The sequence below is a fragment of the Eleutherodactylus coqui genome, chromosome 12, assembly GCF_035609145.1.
Source record: "Eleutherodactylus coqui strain aEleCoq1 chromosome 12, aEleCoq1.hap1, whole genome shotgun sequence".
In the NCBI taxonomy this organism is placed as follows: Eukaryota; Metazoa; Chordata; class Amphibia; order Anura; family Eleutherodactylidae; genus Eleutherodactylus; species Eleutherodactylus coqui.
Window position 1 is genome coordinate 115,898,747 of NC_089848.1, and position 23,134 is coordinate 115,921,880.

At 45.7% G+C, this 23,134-nt stretch overlaps 1 protein-coding gene across 1 annotated transcript in view; it reads right to left on the reverse strand.

Moving 5' to 3' along the window:
- Positions 1–23,134, reverse strand: part of LOC136586657 (cyclin-Y) — a 146,702-nt gene that overhangs the window by 108,190 nt on the left and 15,378 nt on the right. The window contains exon 2 of the mRNA XM_066584817.1: positions 21,396–21,431. The gene's annotated coding sequence lies outside the window, so the exon portion shown is untranslated. The remainder of the gene's footprint in view (positions 1–21,395; positions 21,432–23,134) is intronic.

Here is a 23,134-nt window from a genome sequence, read left to right on the forward strand (position 1 = left end):
TTTCTGAAAAGAGGGGATCAGATAAGAGTTTTTGTATGTCGGGGTCAGTAAAAAGACCCTCTTTCAACTTGGCTTCAGACACTTTTGGGAACTTGGAACAGATTTATGAAACATTTCCCATCTTTAGGCAGTGATTTAACAAACTGCTTCATAAGCCCTAATTTAATGTGAAGAGGTGGTAATAAAATCTTTTCAGGTGGAACCAAAGTAGTATTAATGACTTTTTTTTTCACCGAGGGTTAAGGCGCTTCACAGTGGCCAGTCAGTTTTTGTCCAATGGAGGACTCTGGCTTGACTGTCCAACAAGCATAGGAAGCAGGGATGTTTTGTATAACCAGCCTGCTGGCCCAACAACATGGTTAGAATTTTGAAGTCTCCACAAACCATCCAGTTGATTTTCTTAAGATTCCCAGCCAAATTACTATAGTTTTCTTTCAAATGCACCGAGTCCCTATAGAAAGTGATGCAAATGTATTCCCATTATGCAGCAAGACTGCTTTAAGGATGAGTCAATGAATAGGCACTACTCAGACTCCTCAGATGGATCATATTCTATTTTAAAGCATTTCATGACCCCGTGAACATCATTACAAAAAACAAGATTTCCCTCTTTGGAGAAAAACGGAGTGAATTCCTTCTCTCAGTATCAGTACCAAAAAATGATGTTCCAGGTGACCGCAGGTAGTTCTTGTTTAGTCTTGGCCCTAGCAATTTGGCTGCTTGTTTGGAAAGGCCTAAATCTCTAACAAACAGTAGGTTTTAAGTAAAAAAGTTATGCGCTCGTGGAAAAAGCAGTTGGGACAAGCAAGATGTAAATAGTGTCCATCCCGTAAGGGACGGAAAGCACGTAAAACAGAATAGAATGGCACTTACTCGGAAGGAGGGGGGTGTATGGAACAAGAAGCCCCCTCCTCTGTGTGCTGACTCCTCAAAGTCCCCTCAGTCGCCGATGGAAATCGCGAGAAGCAAGTTGATTTGTCCAGTTTTAATTAAATAAAATCAAATTTACAGGAAGGCAACGCGTTTCGGTGAAAGGCCTAAATCTCTAACAAGGTCATTGGGCTCGCTCTGAGAAAAAGGATGCGGTCCCTCGTCTACAAAAAAATCTGAGCTAGATTTGTCCTGGGGAGGTAATGTGTCTTCGTCCTCCGAATCGCTCAGGATACTATTTAAACTGGAAGGTGGATGTGGAATTGGTATTACAGAGCTAGGAGGCACTGGACAAATAGCTGAAATAAGCTTTGGGTAGGAGATTTTATTTTTATTTTTTGTATTAAAGCCTTTCACATCTACCGAACAGAAACAGCAGTGAGCAGTATGATTTTGCTGTTCACGCCACATCATAGCAATGCCAAAACGAAAGTTTTTCTTGCCCTTAAACCACAAACAAACATCTTCCTCACACCTTCTGCACACCTTGTGAGGAGCCCATGGTTTGTTTTGATCCCCAAGTTTCATATTGAAGTAAGCAAAATACAGTTTCTTCACGAAATCACTAATTCTCCACAAATAAAACAAAAGTTGTCTGGAGAAATAACACAGCCTCTTGGAGCCATAATACAGAACTAAAAACAAGAGCACAGTCACATTTGAATACAGGATGTAAGACCTCCTGCAGATGGCCAGGTCGGATCCCGCTGAGAGAATTTTCCCAGCGGGATGCGAGCTGTGTCCCTGCAGTGACCGCTGTGACTCACCCGCTCCCGGCAGAGCGGAGCTGGCGCGTCACTAGTGAAGTTTCGCAGAGGCCCGCACAGAAATAGGACATGCCACAATTTGTTTTCCATGCCTGGTTCACGCGGACAAATCGCAGCTGTCTGCATAGGATTGCATTATGTAATGCAATTCTATCGCAGTGGGTAAGGGCGGAAATTCTGCGGAAAATACCACCGCAAAATTTCCGCCCATCTGCAGGAGGCCTAAACTGAGTGTGGCTTATACAGCAAACACGATCCTGAACTAATTTAGCATGTTGAAACATAATAAAATCTAACAGCAGGCTTGTGTACACTCACTCCTAAAACCCCAGAGAACATGTTGAAACATGCTCAACCCAGTTGGTAAGATTCCTCACCTTTCGCTACAAACAAAATAAACCTGTTAGGACATGATCAGCTGAGATTTCTCCCACTATGAAACCCACCCTACCCCACCCCCTTTCACATTCACACCCCACCCACAATTCCTCTCATCTTCTCTTTGTATTACTCTTCAGTATCAGTCTTATAAATATTAAATGAAAGTAAGAAATCATTATTGGATAGGATTTTTAGAATGAAAAATAGGATACCAGAATTAAGGTTAAAGGTAAATTTCACGCTTAACCAAACTAAAAACATGAGTTTTGCAAAAAAAAACTGGACGTTATAGTATTTTCTTTTATGTTTTTCCAGGTTTCAGTGAGTAACAATCTATAGAAAACAGTAAAAAAAATCATTTGCAGTCTTTTGGTCGCAGACGTGTATTATCATTACCCAAGAATAAAAATCTTTGTTCTATGTTCAGGGGTTAAAGAAAGACCCAGATCAGCTCCCATGGACATTTAGTTTTTTATGTAAGCAATGTAAGTCTGCTACCATTGTGGATCCAAAGACTCCCAAATAAAAAAACCATTCACTACCAGCTTCCTCTCCTACTGAGGCTTCATTCACATGAGCGTATATACGTAGCTATTTACTTGTGGAAATAAATGCATAGAATCCAATGCATTTATTCAGATGGCCGGCATATTTAAGCAGGTAATAGTTCTGCATATACGCTTGTGTGAATAAAGCCTAAGGCCGTCCTCACACAAGCGTTTGCAGAAACACAGTGTTTTACTGCAGTTTCAAGCAGCATTGTCATGCATTTTTGACAGCGCTTTGGCTGCATTTTCAGCACAGCTGAAAACACAGCCAAGGATGCTAAAAAAAATAAAATAAAAAAATAAAAAATCAATACTCACCTAGCTGGTGCTGTCTGAGGCCCTGACGCTGCTCTCCGGAGCTCCGTGCAGGCTGTTGGGCACTGGTCATCGTTGACAGAGTATCTTTTGCTAGTGACGGGGTTTGAAGACCCCGCCTCCAGCAAGAGATTGCTCTGATTGGCTGAGCCCACTGAGTGTCAGCAGGCTCAGCCAATTACAGCCAGCGCTGGATGCACCAATCACAGCCATTCATTGAATAGCTATGATTGGTGCATCGAACGCTGGCTCTGATTGGTGGAGCTGGTGCTCCTAAACCAATCAGAGCAATCGCTCGCTGGGAGGAGGGGATTTCAATCCGTGTCACTAGCAATAGATATTTTGTTGGCTTAAAGGGGTTGTCCCGCGCCGAAACGGTTTGGTTTTTTTTTCAACCCCTCCCCCCCCCCCCCCCCCCCGTTCGGCGCGAGACAACCCTGTGCAGGGGTTAAAAAAGATCACCGGAGAGTGCTTACCTGAATCCCCGCTCCGGTGACTTCTTACTTACCTGATGAAGATGGCCGCGGGGATCTTCTCACTCGGTGGACCGCAGGGCTTCTGTACGGTCCATTGCCGATTCCAGCCTCCTGATTGGCTGGAATCGGCACGTGACGGGGCGGAGCTACACGGAGCCCCATTCAGAAAAGAAGAAGACCCGGACTGCGCAAGCGCGGCTAATTTGGCCATTAGACGGCAAAAATTAGTCGGCTCCATGGAAACGAGGACGCTAGCAACGGAGCAGGTAAGTGAAAAACTTCTTATAACTTCTGTATGGCTCATAATTAATGCACAATGTACATTACAAAGTGCATTATTATGGCCATACAGAAGTGTATAGACCCACTTGCTGCCGCGGGACAACCCCTTTAACTAGTGCCTAGCAGCCTGCCTAGAGATCCGGAGAACAGCAGCGGGGACCTTGACGGCGCCAACCAGTTGAGTATTCTTTTTTTTTTTTTTACGTAGTTCATAGCGCTGCCAAAAACGTAGTACCAAGTTTGCCACATTTTCAGCAGCTTTGAAACCACTGCCAATTTATTCCAGGGCTGAAAACAGCCAAAGATAGGACATGCAACAATATAGACATATCAAGACCCTAACGATTCACAGGGACACAACGTCTTCTGTATTATCAACCTGACGACAAATATTACAGCAAAACACATTCTAAAACATCAGTATTTACTAATAATTAATAAGGGTCGCAGGTCACAGAGCACGCCCACCACACTCTTCCGTCGAACTCCAGACTACAGCTGCCAAGCGCCTACAGCAAAGCAAATCCTTGGAACTGCTCCTTACCACTTCTAACAGCCGCTGCCATAATCATAGACAAAAAATAAAATACAAATAGGAAAAAAACAGATGGCAAAAAATACATTTTAGCAGTATATAGTTTTAAATTAGCATGCAAAAATTGTGATGCGTTCATTTAAAGACTGACACCGGATTGAATTAGCAGTGCTGGCTAGGCTACAATGCTCTGCAGCCCTGATGGGTATTCTTGTATCTTGATGCCACCAAGAATTCCTGGTGGAGACAAGAGTGATAGGAGTTGACGCCCCCTGGACCTGATTGGCTGACTAGAACGCTCCCCAGCAGGTCCTTGCAGGCTGCTATAATTTTCATGTGCTTGCTGCCGTTGTGCCTCCCGTCCCGGCTTCATGCGCGAATTAAACCTCATCGCTGCTGGCATCAGTCTGCAAGGCTCCCAGCCCGTGCAGTGTGCTTCCTGATGGTGCACTTCGTTGCTCGGCCCTTTGCTGCACCAGCTCTTCATTCCCACTGGCCACCGATATTAGATCAGCAGTGGCAGCTTCCTATCTCTCTACCAGCCTCCCCTGCCTCCCCGCTGCATCGCCTTAGTCCCTGTCTGCTGTAGCGTCCCACCTCCGCTCCTTGCAGCTCGGACGCTCCTCATCTAAGGAAGCACAGACAGCCGCCGGTCGGCACCTGTCTGCACTCCAACCGTCCATGCAGCACTTTAAGCTCTGTGGGACAAGGCAGGCGATAGACGCTGCCATTAGCAGTGTGGAAGGAGGCAGCCGATAGACACAGCAGTCCACACGTCAGCGCTTCTGCCGCCCTTTCACACCTGTCAGCCGTCCATGCGTCTCCTTAGACTGTGTGAGAGAAGGTAGGCAACAGAGCCGGCGATCCCCACGTCAGCGCTGCTGAGCACCGCTGCCCCGCGCACTCCCGCATCATGGGGGGAGCTCAGGATTGGGATTATTGTATTTTGACATGCAGCTTGCAGGACCTTTGGGAATTCACCCAATCCGGAGCTAGGGGTGTGACAGGGGCGTTCCAGCATCGAACCCCTGTCAAACCACTAGCTTCCGGTGGCGTCAAGATACAATAATACCGCCCCAATGACTATCTTCTTAAGTCCGGCTCCTGGTGCTGTGAATATATTAACTAGGCAATCTCTATCACTAAAGGCCCATTTACACGGAGCGATAACCGCTCAAATGACAGTTTGAGTGACAGCTTTGAGCGATCATTTTGCATAAACCATTAAGTAGCTACTCAGCTACTTAGTGTGCAAATGAAGCCTTAGCTGAATGCAGTTAACAGCCGAGGGCTCTCATCTGCATTCAGCTCCATTGTTCTCCAGCGGGAAACAGTGCTATCAGCACTACCCGTGGAGAACTGCTGATAAGGCCGAACGACGATTTTTAGGTTGGACTGAATTTAACGATAAGCTAGCAGTGCCTAAAAAGTGCATGATGGCCGCGCGTTTAGACGCAACTAGTATCACTCAAGCGATCACTTTTTTGCGATTTTTGAGCAATCATCGCTCTGTGTAAATGGGCCTTTACTCTTAATGGGCGACGCCAGTCCACCATCATCCATGGAAAGTGAGCGTTGGGGACTGCCTACTTCACATATTGACAGCGCTAGAAGCTGGACCCAAGAAGAAGAGCCCGCCATAGAAAAAGAGAGAGAGTATGAGGCGGAAAAAAACAGGGACAGAGTCAGCAGAGCTGCGGCTGCAGAGCCATGTAGCTAGCCCCACTAATTCAATCCCGTGACAGGCCCTCTCTAAATGTATGCATTTCTGGTTGAAAAACATTTTTATAAAGGGTTCTACTAAAACTTCTGCACCATTTAACTTCTGCAATTTCTGTGTATCACAGTTTACAATAAGTTGCAGAATGTGTCACTAGCAAATTCATCACTGAGCTGATCTGAGGGCTTAGTATCAACCTCCTGAATGATCTGAAAGGCGATTTATGACTAAAGTAAACTTAAACTTTGATCTGGTCATAAATAAACTTAGAAGCTTGTTTAGGAGAGGTAAGAGAGGAGCTGGAGTCCTCAACCAAGCTCACTGAAGGATCTCCTACTGAGACTCAGACTTGCATGGTCTACTTGCAGGGCTGTTGATAAAGGCTACTACAGCCGAAACGCGTTCAGCGCGAACCTGTGAGCTGTATGCTTTTTTTTACTCAAAGAATGAAATTTTTTTAACGGTAGCAGCTCCTCTCCACTTCTACTTTTCTTTATATGGAATTTAGCCGTTTGCCGTCGGCTGCTTGAGGACGGAGCTCCTGTTGAATCTCAGATCTCCCTGCAACACTGGAAGATACTGCTGGTGAGGTGAGCCCATATTTCTTTTTTGGCTTATTGCAGTGTCTACATATAGTGATTAGAGATGAGCGAACGTACTCGGTAAGGGCGATTTCGCAATCGAGCACCGCGATTTTCGAGTACTTCACTACTCGGGTGAAAAGTACTCGGGTGCGCCGGGGGGGCGGGGAGAGGCATGGCGGCGTGGGGGGTAGCAGCGGGGAACAGGGGGGAGCCCTCTCTCTCTCCCTCTCCCCCCCACTCCCCGCTGCAACCCTCTGCGCCGCCACGGTGACCCCCAAATTTTTTCGCCCGAGTACGGAAGTACTCGAAAATCGTGGTATTCGGGCGAAAAAGGGGCGGGGCCGAGTAGGTTCGCTCATCTCTAATAGTGATATATAGAAGCTGCAGAAGCCAAAACAGTGATAAAAATTTTAATAAATCCAATTTCAAAAATGTTTTTTAGCATAAAATGCAGGCATTTAAAGAGTAACTATACTTTTGTTTCATGTACATCATAGACTATTCTAAGCATTTTTGCAATAGGTTTTATCAGCCCATTCTGTACATTTTCCATACAAAACCCTCTTCTGCTATGCAGCTAAGTGAACATGGAGCTGAGAAATCCATCCTCACCTAACTTCATTGCAGACGAGGGTACTCCAGCTGTGCCTGCACTGTTCTCTCTGTTTTACGGAGCAGCTGTGCCTGCACTAATGTATTAAAAAAGCCTGCTTTATATACTTGCTCCTGTGATCTGCTCCGTGCACCGTGTTTATTAATCTCCTGCATGCGCGTCTTGTCCTGGCATTGGGTATGGAGAAGCCGTTTTGTGCTGCAGACAGCTTCTCCCCTTCACAGAGCTGGTATTATTGTCCTGGAAGTCCTAGTGGAGCCAAGATTAACGGGAAGGGGGGGGGGGGGGGGGTGACGCCCTCTATACATGATAGGCAGCACACCTGGTTGGGTAGTAGGTCTTGGAAGCCCACTAAGGATTCGCAGCTGGGAGGGGCATCCTTAGCGGCGGACCACAAGCGAAAAGTGGCCCAGCATTGGCAGCTGTGAGCAGGGGAGCGGCCGTCAGTGGGCACAGAGGTGGCAGGCGGCGGCCAGCACGAAGCTGACAGCCACCTGCAGCACTGAGGCGGCGGCCGCCTGCCTTGCCGCGGAGCACAAGCGCACAGTGGGCTATCATTGGCAGCTGTCAGAAGGGGATCAGCCGCCTGCAGCACTGAGCCCGCAGACGGCTGGCTTTCCCGGCGATGGAGCACAAGCGGTGAGGGCGGCAGCTGTGAGCGGGAGAGAGGTCAGTCCTGGTGGCAGCGGACAGTCCTGGCGGCAGGGCACAAGCGGTGAGGGCGGCAGCTGTGAGCGGGAGAGCGTCCAGCACGGAGCCGACAATCCCGGTGGTGGAGCACAAGCGGTGAGGGCGGCAGCTGTGAGTGGGAGAGCGGCCAGTCCTGGTGGCAGCTGACAGTCCTGGCGGCAGGGTACAAGAGTGAGGGCGGCAGATGTGAGCGGGGGAGCGGCCAGTCCTGGTGGCAGCTGACAGTCCTGGCGGCAGGGCACAGGCGGTGAGGGCAGCAGTTGTGAGCGGGAGAGAGGCCAGTCCTGGTGGCAGGGCACAAGCGGTGAGGGCGGCAGCTGTGAGCAGGAGAGCGGCCAGCACGGAGCCGACAATCCCGGTGGTGGAGCACAAGCGGTGAGGGTGGCAGCTGTGAGCGGGAGAGCGGCCAGTCCTAGTGGCAGGGCACAAGCAGTGAGGGTGGCAGCTGTGAACGGGAGAGAGGCCAGTCCTGGTGGCAGCTGACAGTCCTGACGGCAGAGCACAAGCGGTGAGGGCGGCAGCTGTGAGCGGGAGAGCGCCCAGCACTGAGCAGACAGTCCCGGCGGTGGAGCACAAGCAGTGAGGGCGGCAGCTGTGAGCGGGAGAGCGGCCAGCACGGAGCTGACAGTCCTGGCAGCAGAGCTCATCGCTGCAAAGTGTGGATTGATTTGTGCGTTCCCTGCAGGCTTAGGGTCAGGGTAACATTTTTTCTTAGGCTTACATTATTAGGTAACATGGCAGCATTTACAGCTCATAATGTAAGCCTAAGAGGAAATGTCACCCTGACCCTGCAGGGAACGCACAAATCAATCCACACTCACTGTGCTACTAGGACCTGCCAGCCTTGACCCAATCGGCAGCTGGGGTGAGAGAGGGGCGTTCCTCCTGTCAAACCCCTAGCTTCTGGTGGCGTCAAGATACAAAGATACCCACAGAGCTTTTTCCACGCTAGACCCCATGCACTGTCAGGGGTTACAGCTCTGTACCAACATCTGCATGCAGTTTGCATGATTTCCCTGTGCTTGTGTGCATTCCCTTCAATTTCTTCACACACATCCATGGGGACAGGGCCCAACATAAGTGATGAAAATCTGTGTGCAGTGCTGCACAATATGCATGTGCTAAATAAATACTGGCTAGATATATAAAATAGAAAAACATGTACACATCCCTTGCAACGTCTGTATTATACAGCATCATGCGTTCCTGCAGGGCTCCATTCATTTCAGTAGTAACGCTGGAGATGGCCAAGCTTAAACTCGGCTACTACTGGCAGTCCCAGTAAAATGTATGGAGCTGCAGTACACACAATCGAGCCCCCCATAGACCCCCTACTCGCCTCTCTGGATCCGCTGTGTGCATCCCACCCGGCGAGCCGCCGCAAATTCGCAGTACAGCGCATGACGTGCCGGCAGTGCGGGATGACGCGGTTGGCGGAAGTATAGTATGACAGTCGGCTTCCATTGACTACAATGGAAGCCGGCGCGCGTATTCCCGCGGCAATTTGACCATGCCTGAACATTGAGCTATTAGGTTCAATAGAAATGCAGCAGAAATCCAGCCGTGGGCATTAGCCCTTATGTAAATATTGTTGTTTCATACTGTAGTTTTTACTTACTGATGTATGTAATTATGTTTTTTACTATATATGTTCCCCATTACGTCATGTAAGACCTCTGGGGGACATTTTTTTTTTTAATTTGGCATTTTCCCACTGTAGCTGTATCCATAGGAGCCCCAGTTACAGGGGAAAACATCCCCTGTAGTGACGTTAGACATTGGCAGAGGTGATCAGGGTCTGCTGGGACCCTGCAGCTCTGCTGTAGCAGACAATTGCAGTGGTCACGTGACCCCCAGGCTCCAGTAGTGGAAGTTACACTTTAACTTTTTAGTACACTGCGCTCATTGAGGCTTTAATCCCTGCTGTAATTATACATATGGCTGGGCTTAAAGCCCGGGACCAAGCGCTGTATATTTACAGTGCCTGCTCCTAAATGGATTAATAATGTTTTCAATGTTTACATTCACTTCCACTGGACAAGCCTGAAGTATTCAGAGCGGTCCACCCTATAAATACTAGCGCGTCCTGAGCGTGGACAAGATTGTGCTCACATGGGAACATTCAAATGCCTTTACCATTTACAACAGCTGATTGGTCGGATTGCCTGATCAGATATTGATGGCCTACAAACTATTTAAGTAGCTTGGGTAACATTATATCCAAACCCAACCTTGCAGCTCTTCCATTAGATCATTATTTTAGCCAACTGTAATCTCGTTTTGGTCTATTTTTATGCTGAAACCTTAAAGTGCTGATAAAACCCTTTTATTTGAGCAAGTTAATTATGCAACCAACTAAAGACACAAGCAAAGAAAACAGAAGCACTCAACGCCTTCAGAAGCACAAAAGGAACAGAACAAAACAGAAACATTCACAACAACCCAGAAAAAAGCAAATGCAGTTAATTAGCAGCTTCAACAGAAGCCGGAATCATTAAGGTAACCTGAGCCGTCAATCTACTTTTCTGATGCAGTGGCTTGCAAGGAAAGTAATCAAGATTGTCCCCCAGAGCCTAAAACAAATCTTGAGGGGTCCGTAGAAAAAGGAACGTAAAGATTGTATTTGCTTTACAGAATAGGCAGAGAATTTTGTATCAACTTGGCGTCAGATATAACAAAATGATAACTTTGTAGCCGAGGAAGCTGTCACAATAAACCCAGGTAGGTAAATGAATGTACAGTAAGGCCTTATGCCCACGGCCATGACGGGCTCCGCAAGCAGAATACCGCCCGCAGCGGAGTCCCTCACAGCGCCCCACCAAAGACCCCAAACTTACATCCGGATCGGCAGCCTAGCTCCCGCATGACACTGCCGGCGCACATGCGCAGTACAGCAGTGTCATATGACGTAGCCGGCGGTGGACGGGGCGCCTATTCACGCTATATTTCTGCTGTGCTTCAGCGGAAGTATAACGTGAAGGGCGGCTTCCATTGACTACAATGGAAGCTGTCCACGCGTACTCCCGCGGCAAATGGGACATGCCGCGGGTAATTTCATGCTGCGGAATTCCGCAGCATGTACATTGAGCTATTAGGTTCCATAGAACCTAATAGCTGCAGTGAAACGCCGCGGATTTTCGCCGCATTTTACGCGGCGGAAATCCAGCCGTAGGAATTAGGCCTAACAGTAGGTCAGACTCCATGTCTAGTAGCATCTTCACAGTTATCGTCCATGCGGGCTCCAGCCAGTAAAATAATGCTAAGGACAATTTTAAGTGAGGACAAATCATCTACTTTGAGGTCGGGAGTTTTAAACATTTACTGCTCTACAAACAATTATGTCTGAAAGTGTAAGTCGTGTTAGAAAACTCCTGCAAGTGCTGCAATTTAACAGACAAGAAGTTGCATATTAAGGTTGCTGTCATATATTATAAACAATTTACACTGAACAGCCCCTTTATTAGAGACCCCCATCTAGTAGCGTTGGACTCCTTTGGACTTCAGAACCGCAACCATTTGTAATGGTGTCCATCCACAGGTATCAGAGGGCCCCAGGTGCCCCAAGAACACCTTCCCCACCATTACTGCATCTCCACCAGCGTGACAGGAAGGGAGCATCACTTCAAGTTGCGCCAAATTCTGACTTCCCATCAGCATGGTTCAACAAAAATCTGGATCCATCTGACAAGGCAGTTTTCCCACTATAAGAGATACAAGTTTTACACTCTTGGCTTTCCGTTTCTATTGGAATCAATGGCACTGAACCTGGTCGAGTGGCATTGCTATGGAATTGTGCGTTTGAATGTGTTAGTTGGAGCTCCAGCGTTGTATTCAGCTGACTGTACAAGCCTGTTGGTCAGAACGATTCCTGACATCCTCCTCCGACCCCTTTCACTGATGAGTTGTTTCCACAGGATCCCCTTCCGCTGGATATTTTCCTCGGTCGCGCCATCCTTGGTATACTCTCCACACCATTACACGAGAAACCCCCCTGTGGTTGGCAGTGAGACCCCGGCGAGTCTAGCACCGATGACCGGCCTCGTTGGAAGTCGCGCCGATCGCTGGATCTTCCCATCTAATGTCGATTCACACTGAAACTAATCTGCAGAAAACTTGTCACCTGATTTTATGCCCCACTCCGGGGTCAAGGGGAGAATTACCGTACAGGGAAGCGCCAATCAGGAGGGGGCTGGGGGCTTTAATAAAGTGTGAATCTCCCTCCACGGTCCAGCCTCTTCTACACGCAGTGTTGTGACTTGTTAGGGGCGCCCCTAGGTACGATTTGTGATCTATGTTAAAGGGAGGTTACATCTAGAAGCAAGGACTGAACGGATGAGTTAGTTACATATGGGCAGTGTGGTCCTCATACATCTTCAGGCGGCTCGCATGACTGCAAAGAATATATATTTGGACAGATATCAAACCAGGATTGCCAAACAATGAAGCGTTCTGTCCAGTCCAGTAAACAGATGAAGGGGACGAGCGCGGTGGAATCTGTGCTGAATTACTCATCTCACAAACCACATAGAGATGTACTTTGTGACGTAGAATAAACGGTGTCCGCCATTATGCCTCGGGCAGCGCTGGCAGAGAACGTTCGGAGGAGATGGAGCCATGCAGTTACTAGTAAACAGTCAATGGCTTGCACCAAATGTATTGGGAGTTTATGTATTATATGTTTTAGACAACGTTTACCCTTCCTGGAGTTTAGAGGAACATCAAAGAGGTGTTATAAATGTGAGGGATTTAGGGTGTAATATTTACCATATTGTGTTCGCAATTTTAATAGATTTGTTGGAATTAGTCTCCTACGACACGAATGAAAAATCCTCGCCGCTGTATCCTTATCTGTAGCTGTGCATTGACACTGAACAACGATCATTTAGTCACCGAAGCGTACGGACGGCGGTCATTCATTTGCTTTAACACAGAGTGACGATTGTTCATTAGTTCTTTGCCAAAATATTGTTTGTAGAGAACATTGTCCATGCAAATTCATTTGCAAGTCTTTCAAATATGTTCCAGATAGAAAGACCTGAACCAACAGGTCTTCATTAAAGGGGTGGTCTCGCGAAACCAAGTGGGGTTATACACTTCCGTATGGCCATATTAATGCACTTTGTAATATACATCGTGCATTAAATATGAGCCATACAGAAGTTATTCACTTACCTGCTCCGTTGCTAGCGTCCTCGTCTCCATGGTGCCGTCTAAATTCGCTGGCAGCTTGCTTTTTTAGACGCGCTTGCGCAGTCCGGTCTTCTCCATTCAGCACGAGCCGCTTCAGTGTGCTCCCCGCTACAGCTCTTCTGCGCATGCGCAGACGAGCTGTCACTGCTCGGGAGCGCGCTGGAGCGGCCATTCTGTACCTTCCTCTGTTAGAGGAAGGTGCAGAGCTGCCGAGCTGTCCGGAGAAGCCGCCCAGCTGTCCCGCCATCCAGCTGTCCTGGTAAGTGATGGGCCGGGGGGGCTACCGCTGCGCCGGGGGGGGCTGTCGCTGCGCCGGGGGGGGGCTGTCGCTGCGCCGGGGGAACTAGCGCTAGGCCGGGGGGGCTGCCGCTGTGATGGGGGAACTAGAGCTAGGCCGGGGGGGCTGTCGCTGCGCCGGGGGGGGGGGCTGTCGCTGGGCCGGGGGGGCTGCCGCTGTGATGGGGGAACCAGCGCTAGGCCGGGGGGGCTGCCGCTGTGATGGGGGGGGGGGGGGGGGGGGGTCGCTGGGCCGGTGGGGGCTGCCGCTGTGATGGGGGGGGGGGGGGGCTGCGCCGGTTACCTTCTGCCTGGCGGTGGGTGACAGGTCGGCCGTGTTCACTCCAGGGGTCCGGTCGGCGGCTGCGGGGCGTCTGGTTGCCATGGAGACACAGCTGGTAGCGTCTCGGGAGTGCGCACGTCGGGCTACAGCAAGCGATGCGAAAAGAGCTGGCGGCCATCTTGGGAAAAAGTTTTATAAGTTGCTGAAACGCTGGAACGGTAAGTAGAAACCAGCTAGGAAAGTAATTTACAGGGGTAATTAGTAATGTATGTTTAATTAGGGGGACTGGGCAAAAAAAAAAATTCACTGCTTCCTTGAGACATCTCCTTTAATGTACAACTCGTTTATTGCAGCCACTGGCAAAACCTCCAAATAAATTTAAAAACCTGAACTTCAGCACTCCATATATTCCATGATAGTTAAAAACATAAGAGCCAACTGTGTAGACTCGGAGCGCGCCCCATGCTTCCGGTTTTTACCTCCTATTTTTTGGTATGATGTTTTTAACTATCATGGAATGAAGGAAATTTTTTATTTGTAAATGGAGTGCTAGAAGATCTTCTATTTGTTGTGTTTGGATGTTTAAATATGTACACCGTACGCCGGACAATCAAACAGACAACCCGTCGGATCAGGTACATCAAGTAGAACAAGAATGGGGGATTCTGGAGGAAAAAGTCACATGGGCCCTGAATAAACTACCAAACAGGAAAACTCCGGGCGTTGATCACACACCAGCCAAACTGCTCAAACCACTGTCAGTCAAGATCCTAACCAACCTATGTCAGAAGATCTAGAGCTCCAAATCGTGGCCCAAAGACTGGACAAGATCTGTCTTCATTCTACTTCCAAAAAAAGATGATGCACAAAAATGTTCCAATTCCTGCACCATTGCCCTCATACCTCACGGAAGCAAAATTCTTCAAAAGATCATTCAAAAACACATTGCGGCAATTGTGGAACAGGAACTGCCAGACGTTCAAGTTGGCTTCTGCAAAGGTCGTGGCACCAGAGACCAAATCGCGAACCTTTGCTGGATCATGGAGAAGACCCGGGAGTATAATCTGGACGTGTACATGTGTTTCATTGACTATAGCAAGGCATGTGATGGTGTTGAACATGACAAGCTTAGGAAGTGTGTGAAAGAAATGGGTGTCCCAGAACATACTGAACAGCTTATAAGGTCGCTTTACAGCAACCAAGAAGCAACAGTCAGGGCAGCTTATGGAAACACGGATCGGTTAATCATATATTTGGTGGGTGCCTTGCTTTACTCATTAGCAGAGCTTTACACTAGAACAATATGGGAAGGAAAGTGAAAGGTAAAAATATACAGTTAATTAATACATTTGAGAAACTTGCTATAGAAGTGGAAAGAAAGAACAAGGGCAAAAAATTCAGAAGGAAAGTAGAAGAATAAGAGACTCCGATCACAAACAAAGGTTTCTACACAAATGCACAGAGCATGGGAAACAAACAAGGAGAATTGGAGCTCCGAACACAGGAAGAGAAATATGATGTCATCAGCATCACGGACACTTGGTGGGATGATACACGATTGGAATATAAGGCTTGAAGCTTACAACATATTTATAAAAAACAAACCTTAATAAAGGGAGGAGGTGTTGTATGTTAGGAAAACATTAATCTCCACCGAGATTCAAGCTTCAGAGCATGGGAGTTCTGTAGAAACTGTTTGGCTAAAAATACAAGGAGAGAACAACAGAAAGGACACCATTGTAGGCATTTACTATAGGCCGCCTGGACCAGCAGAAGATATGGAGGAACTTTCTACGCCAGATGGCCAAGCTCTCAAAGAAGCCCAACATAGTAAACATGGGAGATTTTACCCATCCAAACATTTGTTGGGAATCTCTCAGGTAAAAGTAATGGATCCAACAAACTCTTATCCGCTCTTGCTGACAACTTAAGTCGAAGAGAAAACAAGGGGATCTGCTATCTTGGACCTAATTCTTACCAACAGGGATGAAATGGCTGAGGAAGTAAGGGTGGCTGGGACCTTAGGATGCAGTGATCATGCTATCCTCGGATATTGCATAAAAAGGGCAGGAAGACCTGAGAAAACTCAGACTTCAAGGTTTGATTTCAGAAAGGCAGATTTTAATGAACTCAGAAAGAGGATAGGAAGAATCCAATGAATGAATGATCTTAAGGGCAGAAATGCCAAAGAAGGTTGGGAAATATTGCGAAATGAGGTTCTGATGCTATTGGATGCTTACAAGATGAAAATAGTGAATTGGTTAAGAATGATGTTGAGAAGGCTAAATTTTTAAATTCCTATTTTGTATCCGTTTTCTTTCAGAAAGTAGATGGAACATCAACTGATCTTCCCTGTGCTATTGGGTGAATAAAAGAATGCAGGCTATCTATAAGCAGAGAGATGGGGAGGGAACACATAGCTAACTTAAATGAATTCAAGTCTCAAGGTCCAGATGGATTATATCATAGGATACTAGAGGAAGCAGCAAAGGTAATTGCTGAACCACTTGCCATAATCTTTCAAAATTCCTGAAGAACAGGAGAAGTCCCAGAAGAAAGGAGAAGGGCAAATGCTGTCCCTATCTTCAAAAAGGGAGGAAGGTGGATCCAGAAAACTATAAGCCTGTGAGCCTGACTTCTATACCAGGAAAGATCTTTGAACAAATTATTAAACAACATGTATGCAAGTACTGGAGTAATTAACCAGAGCCAGCATGGGTTTGTAACAAACAAGTCATGCCAGACAAATCTAATTTCCTTCTATAAAAGAATTACCAACTGGGTTGATCAGAAAAATGCGGTGGATATAGTATATCTTGACCTTAGTAAAGCTTTTGACAAAGTATCTCATACCATACTTTTTGAAAAAATGACCAAATATGGGATTGACAAGGCAACTGTTAGGTGGATTCACAACTGGCTGAAAGAGTGATCATAAATGACTGCACATCCAAGTAGAAGAATGTATCACGTGGGGTACCACAAGGCTCTGTCCTGGGCCCAGTGTTGGTCAACATTTTTATAAATGATGTGGAGGAAACTGATCAAATTTGCTGACAACACAAAGCTAGGAGGGATAGCTAACACTAGGGAAAAAAGAGTATTCAAATTAATCTACAAAAGCTTGAACAGTTGGTGGATACTAACAGAATGGTATTTAACAAAGAGAAATGCAAAGTCCCATATCTGGGCAAGAAAATAAGCACATACACAATGGGGGGAATTGGGCTAAGCAGCAGCACATGTGAAGGAGACTTGGCTATACTAATAGATCATAGACTGAACATGAGTCAACAATGTGATGAAGCAGCCAAAAAAGCAAACACAATTCTGGGATGTATTAAGAGAAGCCTAGAGTATAGATCACGTGAGATAATAATCTCCCTCTACTCTTCCTTAGTCAGACCTCATCTGGAATACTGCGTCCAGTTTTGGGCACCCCACTTTAAAAAGACATCGACAAACTGGAGCAAGATCAGAGAAGAGTTACCAAGAAGACCGAGAGGAGACTTAAAGGGGTTGTCCGGCCAGAAACATTGCATGTCATTACTTCTGTTTGCCCATTTCCATGCACTTTGTAATATACATTGTGCATGGAAAATGAAGCAAACAGTAGTTTTGGACTTACCTGAAGGGGTGCCCCCCCCCTGTGTTGCTCCTCCGTCGTCCCTGGTTACGATAAGAATCTTCTCTTCTTCTTGTCGGGGTGCATTAAAAGAGGTATAGGGGTGAAAAGCAAATGATGGTAGCATTTACATGCAACGATTATCGCTCAAAATACATTGTTTGAGCGAATTTTAAGGGATAATCATTGCATGTAAATGGGGCTTTATCCTCCCCTCATATTATTATTTGGGGTCTGTGTTTATTTATATTAAAAAATAGGATGTATGTATGTATGTATGTGCCACCATAACTCATGAACGCCTGGAACAATGTCAACCAAACTTGGTACATGTATAAGTCATCCCATGGGGACAAATTTGGGGGGAATAAGACAGCCCCACTACCCCTGGGGGGAGGGGGGATGCCGGAATTGCACTTGAGCAGATGGTTTTTAGTTCACAGTCTTAGTTCAGATGACCTCCTCCTCATCATACACTAATCTATTACACAGACGACCTCCTCATCCTCAAATACTAATCTATTACACAGACCTCCTGCTCCTCAGATAATATCTTACACAGACGACCTCCTCCTCTGCTCCAACTACCACACAGCTTCCCACCAGCACTGAGCCACTATGTACCACACAGAAATGAGCCCAGCAAGCACTCTTACGAAAGTTGTCCAAAAGGAAATCTGTGTTGCTGATAGCAACCAATCCCAGCACAGCTTTCATTTTACCTCAGCGGTAGAACAAGTGAAAGCTGAGCTGTATTTGGTTGCTATTGGCAACAAAAATTACAGGGCAAGTCAGTGAGTTTTGGATTTTTTAATTATGCCTGTATTACACAGACCTCCTGCTTCTCAAATAATATCTTACACAGACAACTTCCTCCTCAACAAACACTAATATTACACAGATGACCTCCTCCTTATGCAGTAAGATATTACACAGACAACTTCCTCCTCAACAAATACTAATATTACACAGAGGACCTCCTCCTCATATACTAATATATTATACAGACCACCTCATATTACTAATAAATTACACAGACGACCTCCTCATCATGCAGTAAGATATTACACAGACAACCTCCTCCTCAACAAATACTAATAATACAGACAACCCCCTCCTCCTCATATACTAATATATTACAGACAACTTCCTCCTCCTCAAATACTATTACACAGACGACCTCCTCTTCATATACTAATATATTACACAGACGACCTCCTCCTCATATACTAATAGATTACACAGACGACCACCCCCTCAGATAAGAATATATTACACAGACAACTTCCGCCTCAACAAACACTAATATTACACAGACGACCTCCTCCTCATATACGAATATATTACACAGACGACCTCCTCCTAAGATGATAATATATTGCACAGACGACCTCCTCCTAAGATGATAATATATTGCACAGACAACTTCCGCCTCAAGAAACACTAATATTACACAGACGACCTCCTCCTCATATTCTAATATATTACACAGACAACCTTCTCCTCAGATGATAATATATTACACAGACAACTTCCTCCTCAACAAACACTAATATTACACAGACGACCTCCTCCTCATATTCTAAATATATTACACAAACCACCTCCTCCTCATATACTAATATATTACACGGAGGACCTCCTCCTCATATACTAATATATTACACAAACGACCTCCTCCTTAGACAATAAATATATTACACAGACGGCCTCCTCCTCATATTCTAAATATATTACACAAACCACCTCCTCCTCATATACTAATATATTACACGGAGGACCTCCTCCTCATATACTAATATATTACACAAACGACCTCCTCCTCAGACAATAATATATTACACAGACAACTTCCTACTCAACAAACACTAATATTACACAGACGACCTCCTCCTCATATGTTAATATATTACACAGACAACCTTCTCCTCGGATAATATATTACACAGACAACCTTCTCCTCAGATGATAATATATTACACAGACAACTTCCTCCTCAACAAACACTATTACACAGACGACCTCCTCCTCATATTCTAATATATTACACGGACGACCTCCTCCTCATATTCTAATATATTACACGGAGGACCTCCTCCTCATATACTAATATATTACACGGAGGACCTCCTCCTCATATACTAATATATTACACGGAGGACCTCCTCCTCATATACTAATATATTACACGGACGACCTCTTCCTCATATTCTTATATATTACACGGAGGACCTCCTCCTCATATACTAATATATTACACGGAGGACCTCCTCCTCATATACTAATATATTACACGGAGGACCTCCTCCTCATATACTATTACACGGAGGACCTCCTCCTCATATACTAATATATTACACAAACCACCTCCTTCTCATGCAGTAAGATATTACACAGACGACCTCCTCCTCCTTATATACTAACTAGCTTACCTGTCACGCGTTGCTGCAACATCAGAAGAAAGGAAAATCAAGGAAACTCGTTCTTATAACATTGAATTTACATTGTGTCTTATGTTGTTTTAATTCTATGTATTTAATCAAGTGCTTGTGGATACACAATATCTTTTGTTTTTCCGTGTGGTGCGTACACGAATAAATCCGAAGGTTTTCCGACGCGTGAGCTGGCCACATACAGTTGTCCATGTGAGAAGCACGGATTCTCCAAATCTAGCCCACACACTTGCAGCGATTGTCCTTGTGCTCTGTTGATGGTCATTGCAAAAGCGAGTCGCACCGGAAACTGTAAACGTTTGAATTGAAATGGCATATCTGTTGGGATAATTGGAATCCGTGGCAACAGGACATCTTCCTCTGTGAATTTCCCATTCAGAATTGTAGCTACGATGACATTGTTCATCATCTTTTTCACCGAACGTCTTGTACCGTTGCAAAGTCGTGGTGGATGGATGTTTCGGAGAAGAATGATAGGCACGCCTATTTTCAATGTTAAAATGTGCGGTGGCATACCTGGAAAATCGAGTGAATTCAAGAATTCTGTTGGGTTCATCTTGATTCATCACAGTATCGGTGGACTTATACGTTGTCGCTTCGCCTGGTATTCCGTTTTGAATGCTGAAATTGATGGCATTGACATCGTTGTTGGTAGCTGCTAATATAGCCCGTGCGCTGAGCCACTGATGATTTTTGTAATTCCGCGCGATATTTGGGAAAACCTTTTGGATCAATTCGTCTTTGGTTGATGTCATCTTTCCAAAGTTTGTTTGCCATGTGATACATTGTGTTGATCTGTCGATAGGCATTTTCCCATTTCCAATATCCAGCAATTGTTTTGCGAAACGTTCGGCGGATGCATCATTTTGTAGTTGAACACGCATATTGGCTTTCAAAGTCAATTTCTTAACATGTTGCCATAGAACTGATGATTTGAGACATGCATTAAGACAATCAATGCTCGTGCCAAATTTCATGTTTCTATGACATTGGGAAGCGAGAAAATTAGATTCCGTACGTAAAATTTGGACGCTAATTCCTTGGTGCATAGAATTGAATAATTGAGTTGGGACCCATTAGCTTTTCCTATTTATGACATAATCAATGCTCGTGCCAAATTTCATGTTTCTACAACATTGGGAAGTGAGAGAATTAGTGGCAATGATGGAAATCGAACGATCTACGTGGGAGGGTCGTAACTGTCGACGACGCTCGCCATTTATCGTAGCATAAATGTACTATGCCTATAAATCTTCCCAGGAGTGTACTCAACAACTTCCCAAAGTTTCATGGTGATCGGATGAATGGCGTAGTAGCGCATAAAGGACAAACAGACAGACAGACATTCAATTTTTATATATATATATTACACAGACGACCTCCTCCTCATATGCTAATATATTAAATCAGTGCATATATATATTTATTACACACACACACACACACACACACACACACATTTAAATTCTTTCCGTGCCTAAAAATAAAACACACGGGCAACGCCGGGTAATCAGCTAGTATATTTTAAAATAACTGTTTAGTATCAGAAATACTCATGTAAGCATATGAGAAAGTGGCATTTGGGATTAAATGTATCGTTTTAGTGAACAGAGTACTTGTTAACATCGCCGTTTTTTATTTCTTCCACAAGTTATGCAAGTAGACTGATCATAGGACGTCAAAATTAGAGTTCTTGGGGTACATCAGTCACCATAAGGAGTACTTACTGCAGTGAGGCAAGAAAGCAAGAACCACCCCGAACCCTGTCCAAAAAGCAAAAAAAAAGCAACATCCCATTAGGTTCTATCAGGCATGAAAGTCAACATGCTCAACTTAAAAAACTTGCTCAGGACAGGAGTCATGGAATGGTAGAGTTGGAAGGGACCTCCAGGGTCATCGGGTCCAACCCCCTGCTCAGTGCAGGATCACTAAATCACCCCAGGCAGATGTCTGTCCGCCTCTGAAGACTTCCATTGAAGGAGAACTCCCCACCTCCCGTGGCAACTCGTTCCACTCATTGATCCCCCACACTGTCTAATATCTAATCTGTGTTTCCTCCTTTTCAGTTTCCCATTGCTTCTAGTCTTTCCTTGTGCAGATGTGAATAGGAATGCAAAACAACATCATCTTAACATCAGAGCTCAAAGAGAACCTGTCACCACCATCTGCCCCCCAAAACTTGCTCCACTGGTCTGCGGGAAATCAAACGTCAATCATTGTATCATTACCTGGGAAGAGTCACCTGGCCGAGAAGGGTTGTGCGACTTGAGATGCTGCCGAGGTAACAGTTTTCCCTTTCTTTATAGGCAGGATGTCCTGTGTAAGGAGAGATGTGATGAGTTGCCAAGAGAAAGGGGTCCTGCTTAGCTTAGTACCTCATGAATCACCATGACTCTTCTCGTTAGATGACTCTTCACCGCTGATTTGCATACATCACAGGTTAAATTTAGGAATCTAAATTTAGAGGTACATGGGCTCATTCAGAAAAGAAGAGAGAGCACTAGAAGCGATTGGTTTCTTAACCTCTGCAGACCAGTGGATGCAGTTTTGGGGGTAAGATGTCTAGCAGTCTGAAGGCGGCTTCATCAAAGAAAATATTGTACAGTGATTGGACTGTAGAGGGCTGGGGAAAATTATCTTCTCTGACGAAGTCCCTTCAGAGTGTTTGGGACATCTGGAAGAATGATTGTCCGGAGGAGAGGTGAGCGCCACCACGAGTCCTGTGTCATGAGTAACACATCCTGTGTGGGGTTACTCTTCATCACGCACAGCCTAAGAACACCGCCATGAATCAAGAATGGGATCTAAACCTCCCCCAGGAACGCCTTCTCCCAACCACCCAGCAGCAATTTGGTGATGAACAATGTTTTTTCCAGTATGATGTAGCACTGTGTCACAACGCAAAAATGAGAACTAAGTGGCTCAGTGAACAAAATATTGATATTTTGGGTCCACGGCACAAACTCAAAGTACTGATTATGCAAGAATGGGTTGCCAGCAGTCAGGATTTGGTCAAGAAGCCGATACCCAGCATGACAGGGCAAATAGCAATCAACACTGTAAATATGGAGTTTTTGCCTTAACTTGATGTATTTCTGAAAAATGTGTAAAAATGTATGAAAATCTTATAACTATATTCAATAAACCATAAAAAACATTTGATTTAGGCCGCCTGCATATGGGTGGATTTGCATTGCAGAATCTGGAGCGGGCGTCCGCTTCAAGATTCCGCCCTAAATACCGCCCATAAACATGGTATTGAAAACCGCTTTTTCCTCGGTTGTGATTTTCCGCTCCTGTAGGAAAAATCGCAGCATGTTCTATTTTTGCACAAATTCAGCATGAACGGCTTTCGTTGAAGTCAATGAAAGCCGTCCGATCCACGGCCCTTCCGCATTGCGGAAAGGTCGCAGATTCCACGTCATCGCTAGGCAATGACATGGAAAAAGCAAAGGTTTAAAAAAAA